We start from the raw sequence: 20,232 nt of genomic DNA, 5'->3' as shown, positions 1-20,232 counted from the left end.
CCCGGAGAAAAGAAGCTCAGAAAATAATTACCGCTTGAAAGTATTTCGTTATGGATGTTCTGTTAAATAGATAACTTTATTTTCCTTTTCTTTTTACTGTAACAATGGTATCAATTGTTATATTGTAATAGATTGTCCTATTATTACAGAAGAGGAATAGGAGATTTTTCAGCGCCATCGGTAATACAGCTTACAAACATTAGAACGTACTTGATCAGATATGTTTTTCAGGGAGCATATTTTACGAAATTACAGAAAAAAAATATAGCTTTCCTACATATTTTGTTACTTTAAATATTTGATAAACCCTACATTTCTGAATGTTATTTTCTAATTTCTATTCTTCTCATTTGCGGTTCCTATTCACCTTCTCCCTAAAGAATATATAGGACCAGTTATGTATATTATATTAGTACTATCCTATATATTCTTAAATGAGTATGTGATTTGTTAGAGGAACAGTGTGCGGCCTCTAAGCACTACGACAGAACACTCCTGAATTCTACAGAATACAAATTTGAAAAATATGAATGCATACATTTCTATGTAATATGAAGTCACTTGTATTTCACTGTTTTTTACTTGTTCTCCTGACCTCAGATAATGTAGTGCGGGAGTGTTTGTTGTAGCACTTCTATTCTATTTTATCTAAAAGTAACTGATGCCCTCTTACATTATCAAGAATATGAAGCAACACTTTTACAAACTATAGCAGAAAAAAGAAGGGTATGGCCATGCTTAACTGATATTTTATGAAATTGCATTTTTAATTGTCACCCCTTTCATATATACAGCGTCAGTTTTTGAAGAAAGTTTATTTGTATTTGCAAAATAAAAACTGTTTCAAACCTAGACTCAAATTTCTGCTGCACAACCATACCTCCCGACCAGAAAAGTAAATACCACATTATAAGTAAATAGTGCTCTTGGTAAGTATTCAACCCGCAAACTTGATAAAAAACACTGCAAGACACTGTCATTTTTCCGCCTTGATTTGTACACCACACGGCAATTATATAAATGGCCCTTAAAACATATAAAAACTATTTTTACCTTCATAATCCTTGTCCACCACCTTGTGACTACTGTACAGAGTTAATAGTGTTCCTAACCTCCCCTCTACTACTTTCTTTTCCCATACTCCTTTGGAAGTGCATCACAAAATCACTGACAACAGTCATCCGTTCCCACCCAATAAGGAGGAAACTTGTGCTCAAAACGCTTTAGCCAATAAAATGTCCATGTTGTTCTACAGAGGAGGAATGAATGACTGCCAAAACGTCTACTTTTAATGCTTCATAGCTAATGAACATTTAGCTTTGTAAGGTTCCGCTTGGAACATGTTACCCAATGAAATGTCCCCAATACTCCTCGAAGAGGGAAGGAATCACTGACAATACTTCTACTTTCAACAGTTTACAGCCAATCAACATTAAGCTTGGGAAAGTCCTCCTTGGAGCAAATCAGCAAATCAGATGTTCCTCCTACTCCGCAGAGCGGAAGTGAATGGCTGGCAACACTTCTACTTTCAATAGTTCGCAACATAAAGCTCAGGAAAGTCCTCCTTACAACATGTAAGCCAATTAGATGTCCTCGCTTCTCTCAGGTGCAGAAGTGAATTGCAGAAAACACTTCTACTTTCAATAGTTTGCACCCAATGAACATTAAGCGTGTTGTTGGAACACCTTAGCCAATTAAACGTTGCCATGCAGCCAGTGTTTTTTTTTTGTCCTCATCTGCCCAACTTTCGTACCATGGATGCAAAAGGAAACACACCAACCACCTTACTGCCTTGGGGGCAAGGCCCTTTGATTGAGCCGCTTCCCACTAAAGGCAGAACATAGCAATATTGGCAGGAGATGTCATTGCACCGAGTTAACTCCCCTCTAGGCAACTTATTGCCTGTTGGGCCAGTTTATAACGGGATCGGGGCCAACCTCAAAAACTGGGCCGAGAAGTGAATGGGCTTAATCATAGGACCTTGGGGGGGGGGGGGAAAGAAACAAAAAAAAAAAAAAAACATGAGCCTAGATGGTGCTCAGCTCCACTCAATCAGTAGGTTCCAAAAGGTGACGCTCTGCGGACTGCAAGATCTAGCCAGGTCTAGTTTAGATGTATCATACAGGGATGTCAGCCAGGCCGAATGTGTGGGAGCGATGGTATCTACCCAGTGCATACATATCTGGCGTCTGGCTAAGAGAATGGCATAGAATAGGAAAGACCGTGCCTCCCCCGTGATGTTCTGATCTAAACCAAATATTACTAATGCTAAAGTAAGAGAAAGGTTTGTCTTAAGAATTGAATCCAAAGTAACATTTACCTCTTCCCAGAAACCTTTTATGTTGGGGCACTCCCAGAACATATGGGAGTCGGAGGCTGCTGGGAGTAAACATTTATTGCAGCATTTCCCTGCCTGGTATTTGGATAGCCGTAAGGGGGAAAGATATGCCCGATGTAAAGTGAACAAATGGTTCCGTCTCAACCAAGCCGGTTTAACAACTTTATATAGAAGAGAAAAGGAGTTTGTCCAAACTTCCCCATCCTGCAGCCCAGTTTCACTTCCCCATAACTCCATTGGAAGATTGAAATCCCCGTCCGACTCCTCCAAGATGGACCAATACCAGAAGGCAACCTCCTTACTTCCTGTTTGTCTTCCTACTAAGTGGTGTTCAAGGAAGCTAGGTCTCCCCGTGTTAGGGTTCTTCCTGACTAATTCCCTGGCCCAACTACTAAGTTGCATGTATTTAAATCTTGATAAGGCTGGCCCTACTCTCTTTTTCAGCTCCTCCCACTCCAGCAGTGTCCCTCCAACAAACAGTTCTCCCCATCTTGAAAGCCCGGCTTCAACCAATGGGAGTGCCAGGCTGTCTTTCAAACACATTGGGAGTCCGGGGGAGTCCCATATCTGGGCATAGTTAGAGAAGTATGCCAGCCCCACTTTTGCTTTAATTTGCACCCAAATCTTCAATAGCGCTAGGAGAATCTTTAACCTCACCTTTTTGAAGAACCTACGATCTCCGAACTTAAATAAAAACCCGTCTAGAGGAAGATTAGCCCCGACCAACATTGCCTTAAATAATCTCCCATTTGAGGAATTGACTGGGGACTTTAGGAGCATCCTTGCATGAGAAAGCTGGAATGCCCACGCATAGTACAGCAAGTCTGGCAAGGCGAGTCCTCCTTTTTCCCTCCTCCTCCTTAGTATTTTCCATGCCAGCCTTGTTGCTTTGTTTCCCCAGATAAAAGAATTAATTTCCTGTTGACATTTTTGGAGTTGCTTAGAGTCAAAGGCCAGGGGGATGGTGTTGAAAATAAAAGTAAGTTTAGGGAGGATAGACATTTTCACAATGTTGACTTTCCCAAAGATTGACAATCTGAGGCCGGCCCATGATTTCAATAAGGCCCTACATTCCTGGAAAACCAGATCTAAGTTGGATTTAGCCAGGATGTCTATGTCTTGCGTTATCCTAACTCCTAGATAACGGATTGAGGGAAGCACGGCAACGCTTGGGTTAATGATGTTCCATGTCATAAGCTCGGTTTTCTCAGCATTTATGTCATACCCCGAAATACGTCCGAATTCTTTTGCCCTCTCCACAACTATAGGGAAAGCCACAGCTGGGATGGAGGTGTAGATAACGATATCATCCGCATACATCCCCACCCTTTTTGCCCAACCACCAAAATAAAAGGAGGGGATATCTAGATCTTCTCTCAAGGATTGTGCAAGGGGTTCAATGTAAATGTTAAATGCTAGGGGGGAAAGGGGACAGCCCTAGGGTTACCATATATAAGACCTATAGCCCTACAAAAGTTAGGGCCAATTGCAAACTTCCTCATTGCCTCGGCCAAGTATGACCAATTTACTCTATCGAACGCTTTCGTGGCGTCCAAGGTCATAATGGCCAGGGGCAAAGAGAAAGTTGATGCGATGTCCACTGCCCCTATTAAGTCATAAGTTAGATCTGCAAGTTGCCGTCTTCGGATAAAGCCTTTCTGGTCAGTGTGAATGATTGTACCGACTTCACTCCCCAGCCGAGCAGCCAACACCGCAGCGAAAATCTTATAATCGCAATTAAGCAGCGAAATTGGTCTATACGAACCACATTTGGCTGAATCTTTCCCAGGTTTGGGAATTAAAACAATGGTTGCCTCCCCCCATGATTTAGGTGGAATAGCCCCTTCTAATAGGATTTCATTAAATAGTCTACTAAGCACTGGGGTGATTATGGGCGACAAAACACGATAAAGCTCACCAGGGAGCCCGTCGGGTCCAGCAGCCTTGCCCCGCTTCACCTTTTTGATGACGTTGCTCACCTCTAACTCCGAAATAGGTCTATCTAGCCGCTTAGTTTGTTCAGGTGAAAGAGTCGGGAGGGATATCTTATCTAACCATCTGCCTCTTACCCCCGGATCGTCCAGTATATCTTCACTATATATATTTCGGAAGAAGTCAAGAAATGCCGTTCCTATGTCTGAGGTGGAAGTTCTATCATTGGGCTCCCCCTCTACCCTGATGACTTTGATATGTTTTTTTGCCTGGTCCGATTTAATTTTCCAGGCTAAGATCTTACCCGAGGATTCACCATATTCAAAATTGGAGAGTTTACTAGCTTCCCACCTTTTTGCCACCCTTTCTTGGAGAATACTTTCAAGCTTACCCTTTAACTCCTTCCGTTGTATCTGATCTTCTTTGGTTCCCGTGCTCGAGCCAAGGTTTTGGTCAAGAAAGGCAAGTTCTTCTTCTATACTAGCAATCTTTGCCCTGTAGACTTTCCCTCGGTGGGAAGCCCTATTAGTGATATATCCTCTCAAATTCGCTTTGTAGGCCTCCCAGACTGTCGCCAACGGAGCTGAGTTTAGATTAAATTCCATAAAGGACTTAGCTTCTTGGATAAAAAGATCTGTCTCGCTTTCCTCTAACAAAATCGTACGATCAAAAGACCAAGAAGTATGTCCAGTTTGATGAGATGTTTTTAAAGAGAAGAAGACGGCCGAGTGATCTGATAGGTGCGAGGGCAAGTAAACCAACTCCTCCAAAGAGTCTCTTAATGTATAGCTGAATAGAACATAATCTATTCTGGATTTATGATTGTATTTTAAATTATGATAAGATACACCTAGTGATTTACCGGCCCTCTCTCTCCACGCGTCTGCTAACCCAAGCATTGACATGATTGCCCTGAGGGTTTGTCTGGATTTCTCGTAAGTCAGTGCCCTGGAATTGGGGGATTTATCCAGTTTAGGATTTAGTACTAGATTGAAATCACCCATCCAAATTATTGGGTCTTGAGTTGTTAACAGGTGGCTCTGAATTTTGTGCAAGTATAAAGGATCATCCTGGTTAGGGCCGTAGTATCCCACCAAATTATAAAGGCCCCCCTCTAATTTTACTTTGGCATATAGCCATCTTCCACTGAGGTCTTCTTCATGCTCGATGATCTGTACCTTAGCTTGTTTTTTGAATATTATAAGAATCCGCGAACGTTGGCGTTGTGATTAGTGCAAATAAATTTATCTACCCACCTTACTTTCCTCAACATGTCCTTCACCTCTTGCTGAAGAAGGTGAGTTTCCTGGATGACAATGACCTGAGCAGGGGAATCTCTCAAGTACTGTAATATTCTGTGTCTCCTACCCCTTACCCGTAGGCCATTGACATTCCAGGACAAAAACGTTATCCCCCTCATCTAATGTCTTCCCTCCCCGCCCTACTCATCAGGCCCATCATATCTTCTAAACAGAAAAAAAAGGCCCACCACTCCCAAGGCAGATTATACGAATCCTAAAAAGAATAAGTTTATGATACAAGGTCTGATAGATGAGGAATTTTTGTTTATTTTCCCTGACACCCCCCCTACCCTCCCTGGAAAACCCACCCTTACTTAACCTGGCCAGTTGTTGCCAGATTTGTCTCTCTAAGGAGCTCCTCGCTCGACCCTGTTGCATATATGTATAAAGTATACTACCCGACAGAGCTTAGTCTATATTATTGGGCACAGCCATAGAGAAAAATCCTAGTGAAGATAAGTGAAGAAAAGGTACAAGGAAATGTGATACAGTGGGTGACCCCTATTTACATTCATCCCTCTATTGTGATCTTTCTAGTGAGCCCCCCCTCTTCTTATTTTTTTTTTTAATCCTTATACATTTTTTTTTATCTTCCTCATTATATATATTTTTTTTATTTATTTCCATTTTATTTATTTATTTATTTTTGTTTATCTTTTTTTTTTTTTATACTTCCCCTTTTTTTTTTATTGTTATGAGCTATTTCCTGTCTATCCCGTATATATATATTTTTTTTAAATTTAGGTTTCTGTATTCTCCTTAGACTAGTTGTCTATCTGACCTTGGTTACATTAATTTCCCAAAGATTGTTAGTAAGAGAATCAAAAAGTATGCTAGTTCGTACAGGGTGGGGGGTATTCAAATGCCTTATAGATATTATGTCGAAACTAGATGACAAGATCAGTGTACCCCCTGCACATAGTCACTGATGTGTGCTATGAGTTCATCTGCTTCAATAGGAGAGCGGATATTGTGCATTTTATTATTAAACATCACTCTCAAGAATGCGGGAAACCTCATCTGGACCGTCGCCCCCAGGGCCCTAAATTTCTCCATTTTCTGTCCCAACTTCCACTGTCTGTCTAAGGTCGTTTTGGACAGATCAGAATGAACGTCAAAAGAGAAGTCTGGGGCCTTTAGTGCACTAATCTTAAGTGCCAGGTTTAAAATGTTCTCCTTAGTAGAATAGGTTAGAAAATTTACTAAAATTTTCCTGGGTTTTGTTCTCCCTGGTTTAAGGCGAAATGGGTCTCTATGGGCCCTCTGTATGTCTTTCTCCAGTTCTTCAACGGACTCCTCCAAATTCAGGGCATCTTTGAGTATAGACGCGATGAATTTTTTCATATCTCCTCCTCCTTCCTTTCCTTCCGGGACCTTCAGGAGTCTGATGTTGTTCCTTCATGAGTAATTTTCCAAAGATTCCACTCTATCCTTTGTTGCCTCTCCCTCTCTTCTTAAATATTGGATCTTTTCCTCTGCGCGGTCCAATTTCGCTTTTAGCTCACCCACATTATTTTCTAAAAAATCTGTTCTCTCGGAGAGTACGTCTACCCTCCTATCCAGAGCATCAAGAGCCGCCTTTATCTCATTTTGGTTGTTCTTTGACTCCGCGAATCCGTTCTTAATTTCAGATAGGATTACCTCCAGTGATATCCCCTTCTCGCTATGACTATCACTGGGTGCTAGCTCGATGCTGTTACCTCCAGCCTTTAAGGTCGAGGATTCAGGCCCTTCCAAGACCTGCTCTCCCCGTGAGATATCTGCAGATTCAGCGACCCCCGGACTCGTAGACATATTCCCCTCAGTAATATCTGCTTCGCTCATATTTTTACTTCGAGGGCTGATCTCCCCAGTTCTCTGTGTTATTTCTAGAACCTGTGGTAGCGCTTTGAAATATGTCCTAAGGGAAGGAGTAAGACGCACTGCGCTACTGCGGAGATTTCGGGATTTATTTCTCGCTGCTGGCTTAGGGTCGGAAACCCGAGGGGTATTTGTTAAGATTTTGCCTGAAAAAGTAAAGGTGGATGGCCATGGGGTGCCTAACTTACTGGTTCCTACTACTTCCACCCCGCCCGCTGCGCCCTTTACTTCACTGGGAACCCGAACCCGATCCTCCTTTATTGCCCCACACTTCTGTGACCCTAGCAAACTCCGGTCAGAAAGAGTGTTCCTCCCCTCATCTAAGCTGTCACCAGCCGAGTCAGATTTGGCATCCCCGTGATTGCAGATACCTCCTGTATTACCCCCTTTAGCACCCCCAAGCCCACATTCCTTACTTGGAGGTGGTACAGGTCGTACAGAGTCACATACAGGCTCCGATTCTAGCTCGGCTCCCAGCCCTGCTCCAGGCTTTGCCTCGGGTTTCAATCGGCGGGATTTTTTCGGTTTTCCCCTGCGGGGGGGGGGGGGCGCGGGTCCTGGGCTTGTGTTTTTTGATAGCTCCAAGTGGGCTTCTTTCTGCGTTGCCACCCCCTTCGGCAATGAATAGACACTGCCTCTCAAATGTCCGCGAGCCGCTGCCCTGCGGCTCCGCCGCAGCTCCACGGCTGCTACAGTCCACCGCGGGTGAGAGGCGGGAGGCGGGGCCCAATGGCCGCACATCGGCCGGGAACAGCTCTGCTCTGCTGGGTTGTTGATGCTCGCAGCTCCGCTTTTCGAGGGAGAAACCAGATTTTAAGGTGAGGGACTACCCTTTAATCGGTAGCTCAATCGGGTTGGCAATTGCTCACTACATCAGGTACGAGTGAGGGAGCTCCTGTAGAGAGACGCGACCTGCCCTAGCCGGCGGCCGCCATGTTTCCCCGAGGGCTGCAGCCAGTGTTTTGCCTAGACATCAATCACAGGTAAGAGAAGAAGTGTGGGGGAGTCAATAATATATATACTATGGAAATTAATTAATCCACACACCCACATCCTTCCGAGTACATTACATACTACAGAGGGATTGTACTTGCAGAATGCATAGACGAGGAGAAGAGACTGACAGTAGTAGGACAAGTGAGGGTACTGTACTGCATCTGTCAGTGTGTTACACTATTGGCAGATTTCAAAAACTGGCTGCAGCCCTGCAGAAAAAGGTGGAAACAAACAAGGTGATGTGAAAGAGTAACACCGCCCAGAAAAGATTTGCATTGTATGTATTGGAAAACTATAAATGTATTACCCTAACAAATATAAACTAGAAGAAAAACCCACAACACCTGACCCACCTCACTCCCTAACCCCAACCAATGCCCAGTAATAAATAAATGTCTGTCCAAATTGAAGTTGAAAAAAAGTAAACCCCAAGGTTCCCCATCTTGTCCCAACATCCCACCCACCCAAAAAAAAGATTAAAAAAGGGGCAACAATCAAAGACTGAGCGGTGACGTCTAGCGCAGGCTGGGGCAGGTAGTTCGCTCCAGGAGGGACTCCTCCAGCTTGGCCTCCAGGCAAGCAACCCTGAGGAGCACGCGTCGCCAAAAGTTCCTGTAGGAGCAACAGGTGTGGGCAGCAGTAGATGATAATGTTGATGGGCGGCGAGCGGCTGCCGCAATACAGCGCCGCACCACCGGAGATATGCTGGGCTGGCTAGGCCCCGGGGCTTTGGAGGAAGAAGTTGTAGCTGCCGCCTCTTCCTCCTCCGTCAGGGAAACCAGCTGATGATATTCATCTCGGATGGCCTCCAGATTCTTTTGCGGGGCCCTGGCCACCTACTCCTGCCTAGTGGGTTGGGAAGGAGTAGCTATATCAAGAAAGGAAAAAAAAAGATAATTGTAACCAATACTCTTAGCAAAACAGTAACACAAAATGAAATTACACACATACAAATTATACTAGCACTGTAGTAGCACTAGCAGTTGTGGTATCCTCTCCTCCTCACTTCACTTCCTCTGCCCCTAAGATTTGGATGTGATGACTATACTTTCAGGCACTATGGAGTAGAGTAGAAGTATTATTTTTCTCTCTATTGTTTAGCACAATTAATCTTGCAGACATGCCAGCTCAGTGAGCTGGTGCCCTAGACTGACATAATCATGTCCCAGACTAATGTTATGTTAATACTGTCTGCATGTGGGGCAGGTTTACTACACAATTATATATTTCCATTACGGCAATACTCTGTTAAATTTCAATGGCAAATACTCAGACAATTTCACTTTCACTCTGACTACTACAATAAGTCGCATGATGATGTTTAATGATGACATGCTTATGAATGATGATATATGGTGGCACAACATCATATCACTCATGTGATGATGTTGATGTTGACATACTGAGTGATTTGTAAGTACTAGTTACTGTGCAGCAGATAGGCCACCCATGGCTGACACAGAAAAAAATGACAGGGGTAGGGACTGGAGCGGAGGTGGACCTCAGAGTCAGAGGGAGGTGATTAATGATGGGTGGGTAGTGTAAATAATAGTCATGCACAATATATATGTTGTGCTTGCAAACTACTGTGAGTCAAGGGAGTCTTCCATTCTGAAATACAAGTGCAACCTCGAACCTTTGAATCAAAAACCTTGCAAAAAAACTGTCCTTGTTCTTCCCAGGACTTTTTTCATTTATCAGTACATTGCTCTTCTAGCAATATTATTATTATTTTATTCTTAATCTTCAACCTTGGCTTTGGTACTCTTGCATGGTTTAATTTTCTTTTACATTTTCTTCATCCAGGCTTCCATCCATCCAAACATGGTTATCATAAACCGGCTTTTACAGACAACATACATTTGTCATAGATATAACCAACAACCACCCATGCCTTGCGTCCTTGCTTGCATTAGAGTTTGACCCCTCAAGCCCCCCTTAGGATTCCATTCACCCATACAGCTTCACCCACCCAGACAGGCATCCTTTCCGCTTTCTCTTCCACCTTTCACCCATCCTTCAACTACCTATGCATCCTATCATCTTTATCTGCCACCTATATGCATCCCTGGGCCCCTTCCTTCACCCACGTATCCTTCTCTGCAAGTCACACATGTCTTCTGACTATTTGTCTTTGTCATAAAACTGTCTCTGCTGAGCTGAAGATAGAATAGGCCATTAGTTACTCAGCCCCCACCACTAATGCTAATGTTAAGTGAAGGGTGTCATCTTCAACTGTTCAGTGTTCACAACAACTTAGTCTCAGCAGAATTACAGTGTACTAGACTAGAACACCCTTGCAGCGAGCATATTCATCATTCTAGTAATAAGTAAGGAATATGACTTACCACGTCCCACCACTGCTGCTGGCTCACCCCCTGTGACTGCCTCTACTGTTCCCTTTGGAGTGGCATGGCCCTCACCGCTGGCCCCGGCACTGGTGGTCGGTGCACCTTGAAAAAAAAATTCACATTTTTTTCGATTACACATACGCCCCGCTAGTTATTTTTTCATAGCAAGATTGTAAATACATAATTGATAATGTCATATACACCACACACATCACTATTATCTACAATTCAGACACTAGAGTAGAGTAGACTCTACAGGGGAAGACCGGGCTGAAACGCCAGCTCGGCAGGTGCCTTACTCGGGCTTTTCACGCGTGCTGCATGTTAAGTTTTTAAATTAATTTTTAAACCTTTTTAACGAAGTCTTATACTTGTATTTTCTGCTTTGTTCATTATAAATCTTTTACTCCCGCATTGCTGTGAGTTGCAGAGTGCGGGAGTACTACCTCACCTCCTTCCAGCCTTCTCACCTCATTCAGGCCGACCTCGGCCATTCCTGGTGTGCCTGATGTGCCTCCCTGACTCAGCACACTTACAGGTGCCATCTTGGGAGGGTCGTGGTCTAGTGTTCAGACCGGCTGATCCCCCACCTACTTAATAGGAGCTGCTGCACGGATGCGCACAGAGGGTGCGCTGTGGGTGCGCCCAGGCGCATAAGGCAAGCCCGTATGCGCATGTACATGCTCCAGGCACGCTCAGCGCCAGTCCCCCATGACTGCTCCCTAGTCAGTGGGTCTGCTTCGCAGCATCATGACGGTCGGATTTACAGCAGAGAAGAATTACTCTCCTGGAATACTGAGACACAGTACTGCTCAGGCCCTTCTCTGTTCCTTGGGTGTAAGCCATTTTGCTTTACTTGCCCAGTTTGTTCTTTTAAGCTCAAGCAACTAACAATAAAATCCCTTGAACAATCCACGGCAGCTCGCAAAAATGCACGGCAGGACGATTAAACTGCACTTTGCTAAATGCCCGGTCTCTTACCAAACATGCAATGGAAATGGCTTACTTCCTACACATCACGATTGTTGACATAGTTTTTATAACAGAGACATGGGCTGATGTCGCATCTGACCCAGGACTGGTTACTGCCACTCCTCGCTAACCAGACTGGACCACATTGGGAATAGAGGCGGTGGCCTTGCAATTATCTCTAAATTCAACTTTAAATTTAGATTTGACCCGCTACCTCACCCTGGATGTGAAGCCTTGAGCTTTAAAATCAATCTTACCAGCCACTACTGCTTCAATGGAGTCCTCATTTATCGACCTCCTGGCCCTAGAAAACCCTTCCTAGATATGGATAAGTCCTCATGGTACATAAAAGCCAACTCCACCAATTTCACTATTCTGGGCGATTTTAACTTTCACCTGAAGAATATGGAGCTTCCAGATACTCTAGATCTTACTGCCTCCCTCTCTCTTCTCGGGCTATCACAACAAATCAGCGGTCCTACGCATTCTGCAGGCAACACCCTAGATGGCATCTTCCCAGACTGTCATCTCATTCAGGTCATCCTGTCCAGACCATTAACCTGGTCGGACCATAGGGCGGTAATGTTCCACCTGAAATTAGGAGACAGCAATCTGAAAGAACGCTAGAGCATAACTAGGACTAGTTATCGAACTTGGCACTTGATCTCAGAAGGCACTTTTTAAAGACTCCATCATGCCAATAGCACCTAACCTGGATCAAGCTATGGTGGACTACCATACATGGACTCTATTGATAGCTTAGCTCCGGCTAAATGAGGAAACAATAAGAGAACTTCTCAGTCTGAACCCTGGTTCAATGTAGAGCTTAGACTGGCCAAACAATTGTGCAGAAGGCTAGAAAGGAAATGAAGGCTGAATTGTGGCGGGGATTATAAAGTTTCCTATAAAGAGAAACTTAAACAGTACAAAAAACTCCTGTCCAAAATGAAATCCAATTTCTTTATAAATGAGATCAACTCAGCTCTCAATACTCCTAAGGATTTATTCTCAACTGTGATCAAGCTTAGCAACCCTTCCCCTGCCAGTAACCTGAATGTAGATGCCTCTTTTTGCAACAACCAAACCACCTTTTAAAACCAAGGTAGAAGTGATTTTCAATTCCTTAACGACAAGTCCTGACCATGGGGGGACTATGTACGTTAACAACACTCAAGCTGTTCTAAAGCCAGACGTGGTGTTACCTTCCCAACCTAACAACCGCACTTTTCTGGCTTTCTCTCCACTTACGTTAGACCAAGTTACTAATCTGTTCAGGCAAATTAAGTAAGGATCATCGTTCGGCCCTTGCCCGCCTAGAGTTCTCCAATTGGGATGAAGCATAGTTCCTGGTCATCTTCTAGGGATTTCTAATCAAATGCTTCGATCGGGCTACTTCCCCAGTAGCTGGAAAGTCGCGTCAATTCTTCCTCTTTTAAAAAAAGCTAATTTGGACACTGACATTCCTAACAACTATAGGCCAATATCTCGACTACACTTTCCGGCCAAACTGATTGAGAAAGCCATTACACCGAGCTCTCTCTTTACAACCAGGAATACGATCTACTGGACTCCTCACAGTTTGACTTCAGAGGCCAATTTAGCACTGTGACAGGTTTGATCACAGATGCAGAATATGTCAGAGCGACATTAGACAAAGGAGGGAACGCTGCCCTAATTCTCCTTGATCTTTCAGCAGCATTCGATGCAGTAAACCATCAACTCCTAATCAACCACTGTTCGAGATAGGTGAAGGAGGTACTGCGCTTAGTCTCCTCAGCTCTTTCCTTTCTGACAGACCACAGTATGGGGAATGTAACAGCCACAGATCTATTTATTCCCCCCTTCCCTGTGGTGTTCCACAGGGTTCTTCACTGAGTCCCACTCTTTTTAATCTGTACGTTACACTTCTGGCCTTACTGATCAAAGGCCTTGGCTTTTTGGTTGTCTCCTGTGCTGACGACACCCAGATTGTGGCGTCAGTCACAGAGAATTCCGACAAAACAGCTAAGTGTTTCCACAACTGTATGCTGTAGATTGGTAATTGGATGTCTACCAACTGTTTGAAACTAAACTCCGATAGCACAGAGGTGCAATTGTTTTGCAACAATCCATCATTTTGGGGCCCCACTTGGAGGCCTCAGAAAATGGGTCCACTCCCTACTCCTGTGCAAAAGGTGAAAAATCAGGGAATTCAGTTTGATGGAAAAGTTTCATTTGTGGGACATACCAATGCTATCCCCTCATCCTGATGTTTCATCTTCAAATCTCTCCGGTAGATCTTCCCTTACATCCCTCTAGACCTGCAGAAAGCAGTCATCCCCTCTCTAGTCTGTGCTAAAATAGACTATTGCAATGGGCTCTTTTGACAGCCCACAGAAAAGCCTTAGAAACACTACAATTGGTCCAGAACGCGGCTGTTTGGCTTCTCTTAGGGATTCCAAAACATCAGTCGGTATCCAACTCAATTCCATCACTTCACTGGCTCCCGGTTAAGAAAAGGGTTGTGTTTAAATCCTTGTGCTTAGCCTTTAAAGCCCTCCACTCCCAGGGACCAGTCTCTATTAGGCAACTCTTCCATCGCTATATCCCGGCCAGAAATCTAAGACCGGACTCCCAGGCGAATCAGGTTGTCGCCAAGTTTAGGAGGGCTACCTGGGGGGGAAAACGTTTTTCAGTCATGACTGCTAAATTCTGGAACACTATGCCACTTACCCTCAAAACCTCAAACAATCTGCTCACCTTTCACAAAGCGCTAAAAACCTGGCATTTTTAATAATTAGTTCATTTAAGTTTCTTCATTACGCGGTAGCCTCCCTGCTGTCTGGCATTTACTACCCTTCTTCTCTTCCCCATGGACCATCAGCGCCTAGACACCCGCAGGTACTAGTGCGCTTTATAAATCCTATTTTTATTTAATTTTATTAGACAGTATGTCCTATCAAAAAAAACAAAATATTATCCGGTTGGGCATTTTGTTGGTGGCCATTTTTGGAAAGCCTCTCAAGAAGAGAACAACACAAAGGACTGGACGCTGTGACTAGAGCTATTGGTGCATCTCATTTTTTGAAAAGATGAAAGAGTGACCAACTGGGCGGACATGATGTCTCTCTTAGTTGGAAAATAATGGTGTCGTCCTCCTACTCCTCATACTTCCTTGCAGTCATGGTGCACGGTAACAGTTGTTCAGTGTTCACCATCTACTGCTGCTACTAAAACAAGTACTAGGCCTGGTTTAGAAAAAGTAAAATAAACCAATTTGGGGTGTCCTGTTCTAGTCTAACGTGAGTGACCACCATTACTGATTGAGCATGATGAGACAGTAAAAAAAACTAAGGCCTTCTCATCTAACAAACCTGCGGATAATACCTTGCTTGGGCATGCAATCTGCACAGCATATTAGTGCTACTATCACTAATAGTAGTAAGGAGTCCTTACTGGTACTAGTACCCAAGGGGTTCTCTAAGTCTTACAGTAACACTACTAGGCAATCCACATATAACCAAGGCAAGAGGGAAAGCTGAGTGAAACCCAGAAGAAAGCAAGCAACAGACAGACTAATACAGAGTCAGAGCAGAGGTTAGTCATATGCAGTTTGATTTGATGTAAAAAAAACAGACACTAGAAACAATGTTAGCAGTAGTACTAGTACATAGTAGTAGGTAATGGAGCAAAAACAAGAATTTAGAGACAGATAGATTGAAGAGGGTTTTGGAAAAATTAAAGTGAGGAAATGGAATGAATAGCGTGGAATAAGTTAGGGAAATATTAATATATACCAACACCAGGAGGCAGGAGGACGTACTGGGGCCAGCAGCAGAGCCATCTGGGCCTGAGGCCACTTCCTGCTGCTCCTGGGCGGCGCCTCCATCTCCTGCGCCCGCCGCACTGCCAGCTGACCCAGTCTTCTTCTTGCCCCTGGATGCTGATCATGTAAGACATACTAAAAGAGACAAAAAATTATTTGTGTTATGTAAATAAATATAATTGCTCTAAAAATATTTTTAGACAGGAAATGGCAATTGCAATAACATTGACCTATACTAAATTCAATTCAATTCAATTCAATTAATTTATATAGCGCACTACATACCCAGAGGGTCTCAAGGCGCTTGAGGAGGGGTGGGGAATTACTTGTCGAATATCCATGTTTTAAGTTGCTTTCTGAAGTCTAGGTGGTTCTGAGTGAGGCGAAGGTGAATGGGAAGTGAGTTCCAGGTTTTAGCCGCCAGGTAGGAGAAGGATCTTCCTCCCATGGTGGTTTTGTTGATGCGAGGTACAACAGCAAGGGCTTGGTTGGAAGAACGTAGCTGGCGGGAGGGGGTGTAGAAGGAAAGTCGTGTGTTGAGGCATTCGGCTCCAAGTTCGTACAGTGCTTTGTGTGCGTGGGTTAGGAGGCGGAATGTTATTGTCTTATTGACGGGATGCCAGTGGAGGTTTTTCAGGTGGCCAGAAATGTGGTCTTTACACGGGATGTCTAGTATGAGTCTGGCTGATGCGTTCTGGATGCGTTGGAGTTTTTTCTGAAGTTTTGCGGTGGTGCCGGCGTATAGGGTGTTTCCGTAGTCCAGGCGGCTTGTAACCAGTGCGTGGGTGACCGTTTTTCTAGTTTCGGTGGGGATCCAGCGAAATGTTTTTTTGAGCATGCGGAGAATGTTGAAGCAGGATGATGAGACGGCGTTGACTTGTCTGGTCATCGATAGTGAGGAGTCCAGGATGACGCCCAGGTTCCGTGCGTGGTCCGTCGGGATGGGTGCTTTTCCAAGGGCCTCTGGCCACCAAGAGTCGTCCCAGGCGGAGGGGGAGGTACCTAAGATAAGGACTTCTGTTTTGTCTGAGTTCAGTTTCAGACGGCTGTGCTTCATCCACTCGGCTACATCTTTCATTCCTTCATGTAGGTTTGTTTTGGCGGTGTTAGGATCTTTGGTGAGTGAGAGGATCAGTTGAGTGTCATCAGCGTAGGAGATGATGTTGAGGTTGTGTTGGCGTGCGATGGCCGCGAGGGGGCTCATGTATACGTTGAAGAGGGTGGGGCTGAGTGAAGATCCTTGTGGCACGCCGCAAATGACTTCAGTGGCCTCTGACTTGAATGGTGGGAGGCGGACCCTCTGAGTTCTTCCGGCAAGGAACGAGGTGATCCATTCCAGTGCAATCAGATTGACTTATTCAACTAGTAGTAGTCGACTAGACTATATCGCAGTTGAGTACCATCCGACCATTATTATTCCACAGTTCAATTTCGATTCCTGAATCCTAAATATACCTAGCCTGCCTATTCCAGACTTTGGAATGAATTGTAAAACACATATTTGCTTCTAAGTTCCGATCTCATTCTCAATCTTCTCTCATCCTCAACTCCAACAACCCCCTCTGACGGGCCAATATATATATGCATTTATTCTTCTTAATGCATAGATGGAGGCATGCAAATTGCATACACCAAATTGGTTAGTTGGTATTCACTCACTATAAGAACTACAAAAGGTTCTACTAGGACCGAAGTCATGTGAGAGGACACATCAGACAGGCTGCTAAATTACCAAGTAATACTAACTAACTAACTACTACCACTATCTTAGTGACAGGATACAGGACAGCCTGCCAGGAAAAATGAAAGGACTGGAGTCTTTCCTATCTGGATTACCTACCTAACTTAAATTCTCTAACCTCTCTTACATAACCAGTCCAAGTGAGGGCAAAGTTGAGAACAAGTATGATTAGTTAGTAGTGCTGAGCACCTGTCGGAAAGTAACAATCACATGTGATATCGGACCACCGGTGTGTCAATTGGTTATGGGTGCGCTAGTCCACAGAGCAGCGAAACACTGCCCGGCACATCCTCTCCCACCGCTGGTGATGCTCCTGGAGCCCGTACCCGGACCCAGTCCTGCCACCTGCTGCCAGAGTAATAGGAATGTGGTGCTGGATAAAAAAAAACAGTGCGCCCACCTTTGTCTCTGTGAATGAGGCCCATTGCTGCACCCATTGTGGGCACCGCCTTCCGCAAGGAAGGCAGTCGCGCTCGCTCTCCTCTTCCCCTGGCCCTTGCTCTTAGCCATGGTTTTGGGTAGGCGGGGCGGAAAAGAAAAGGTAGGAAGTAAGAAAGTAAGGAAAAATGAAACTAAAAAGCAAGCAATAGAAAAAGAGTTAAAAACGCACTAAAAACACACAAAAAGTAGGAAAACATGCAAAATGTACAATCAGGAATAAGGAGGGATAGATAATAAATAAAAAAGATCAAAAGTTTCTAGAAACAAAGGATTGAAAAGTTATAGGGAGGATAGAAAAACAGGCCCAGAACCATAGCAAGAAGTGAAAAACAAGATGGCCGCGCCCATTGGCTACTATGTGGTGAAGTTTGCGTGATATTTCCCCCCAAGCATGCAAAAAGCATCCCTGAACACGCAATACGCATTCTCCAATAGGAAAAACGCATTGCGAACGGGATCAACAAGCAATTCTGCGTGTTCGCGGATCTCCACGTAGCTCAAGGAGTTTTTTTGTGACTACACGAAATTCCATGTTGCACGACTACGGGAATTCCGCCCAGGGTTAGTCCGTTATCAAGTGGGCCAAAAAAGTCAATGACTACTGTCTCCCAGGCATGCTTCAGGAGTTCTGAAATGTTTAAGGTGGGATGAGTAACTTTTGTAGAATGGCAGTTGCATAAATGACAGGCATTTAATTCCTTTATATTCCACTCATCAAGATATGGAAACCAGACTGGGTTTCCAAGAGATCGTTTTGACACAACAATTCCACAAGGTCCTTTGTGGGCCACTTCAATCATTTTATGCCACAGACTCTTCTGAATCAGGATGATCAACCCTCACAGTATAACTTCTTCTTGACATTTTTGATATTCACCATCAGTGGTGAAAGGTCAAGGGTGTTGGTACCATGACTGATGTGTACTTATATGTTTCAACTTTAGCATATCACTGTCATGGCTTGTGGCAGTGATAATCTGAAGTAATGAAATGGTAGCTGGACTATTTGAGTTTAAAAAGAAATTGACTTAGGCTTAGCCGTCTTGAATGGAATTCCATGACCTTGTATAGGCACTCTGGAAAAGTAGTTAGAGTTCCAATCTTTCCCTGGACGATGGTGTTTGGCAAAACAGGAACAGGTTGGTTTATTTAAATAAAGCGGCAGGGAGAATCTCAACAGAATACGTCTGAGTAAAAACTCTTGGTGTACAACGTTTTGGCTGATAGTATATACATCTCGTGAAGTACAATAAAGTATTCTCTGCATCCCTGAAAATGTCATATGTCCCGTAGAGGACCATTATTGTTTTCCCTACGTTAGCCTGAGTATGTTGCAGGTTGCACGTTACTATACAGACGTAGTTTGCTTGTGCCATGCTGTTATTTCACACAGAACCTGCCAAATTGTTTTGTGTTCTGTTCTTTCCTGGGATTTAGTCTGAACACCGTAGATAAGGTCGAATAACAGTGCTCCTTGTTGTTTTGTTCTGGTCACGCTTTAGCACCTAGACAAAACACACGAATGGAGCTGCTGTTTGGGAACAGATACTCTTTCCCATATAGGTATGCACAGACATGCAAATACACACTTGGAGAGAGAGTTCAGAGAAAAGATCGCAACTACACCTGAAATGTAGAATCTTCATCTGTGCATGCTAAGGTATGGAGTCCGCTGAAAACACCCACAGATCTTCTGTAATCACTTTGCTTCTGTAGAAGAGGGGGCGTTGTCTACCCTGTCTGATATCATGACAGCTCCTCTTATGATTTATGGATTGCTTTCTATGCTGACTGTATTTGTGTTAGGCACCTTATTACTTATTGTGGCACGCATACTGCATACTAAGGCACAGTAGTTAAAATAAACATTTTAAACTTGACTTGTGTCTCTGTCAGATCCTATTGTGGACAAGTACGAGAGTGTGTCACTGTGATCCCTGAGAGGGTCAGAAGTGTTGTGTTTTCTGGGTAATCTAATTACTTATTCCTCTGTTAGTGAGTAGGAGGACAAGTGAGACACTATAGCTAGTCAATCCTGGGCTCATGGTTACCAAGGTTGTAGGATGACTCAGTCCCTGACTACCAAGATTCTATGGCACTAAGCATAGTTCTGTCCCTCTGCAGAATACTCGCAACAAAAAACATCTCACTCATAAATTAATAAGCTCAGGCATCAGATAAGGACACCAATGGCTCTTGACCTTGGGGAGAGCTAGTGTGGGTCAGTGTGTTGTATGTGATCAGATACCCGGTATGAGGAGCACCTGGTTACTACATGTGGTGTTCGTGTTGTGTGCTGATTGGCTGACTGTTCCAATCGACGTGGTATCTAGCTTTGTGGTATTTTTGGGGAACGTAAGCGTTTGGTTAAATGTGCCTTATTGAGGCCAATTTCATCAAACCGGTTTTTGGTACAACTATCTATCTGTGGTATCGATCAGGGTTTTCCCTGGGTGTGTATTTGTCTTTGGGTTAAGAGAGACCCCACCTGTGAC

Source organism: Lissotriton helveticus, chromosome 4_1 (assembly GCF_964261635.1).
Source record: "Lissotriton helveticus chromosome 4_1, aLisHel1.1, whole genome shotgun sequence".
NCBI lineage: Eukaryota > Metazoa > Chordata > Amphibia > Caudata > Salamandridae > Lissotriton > Lissotriton helveticus.
This window is presented reverse-complemented; position numbering follows the sequence as displayed.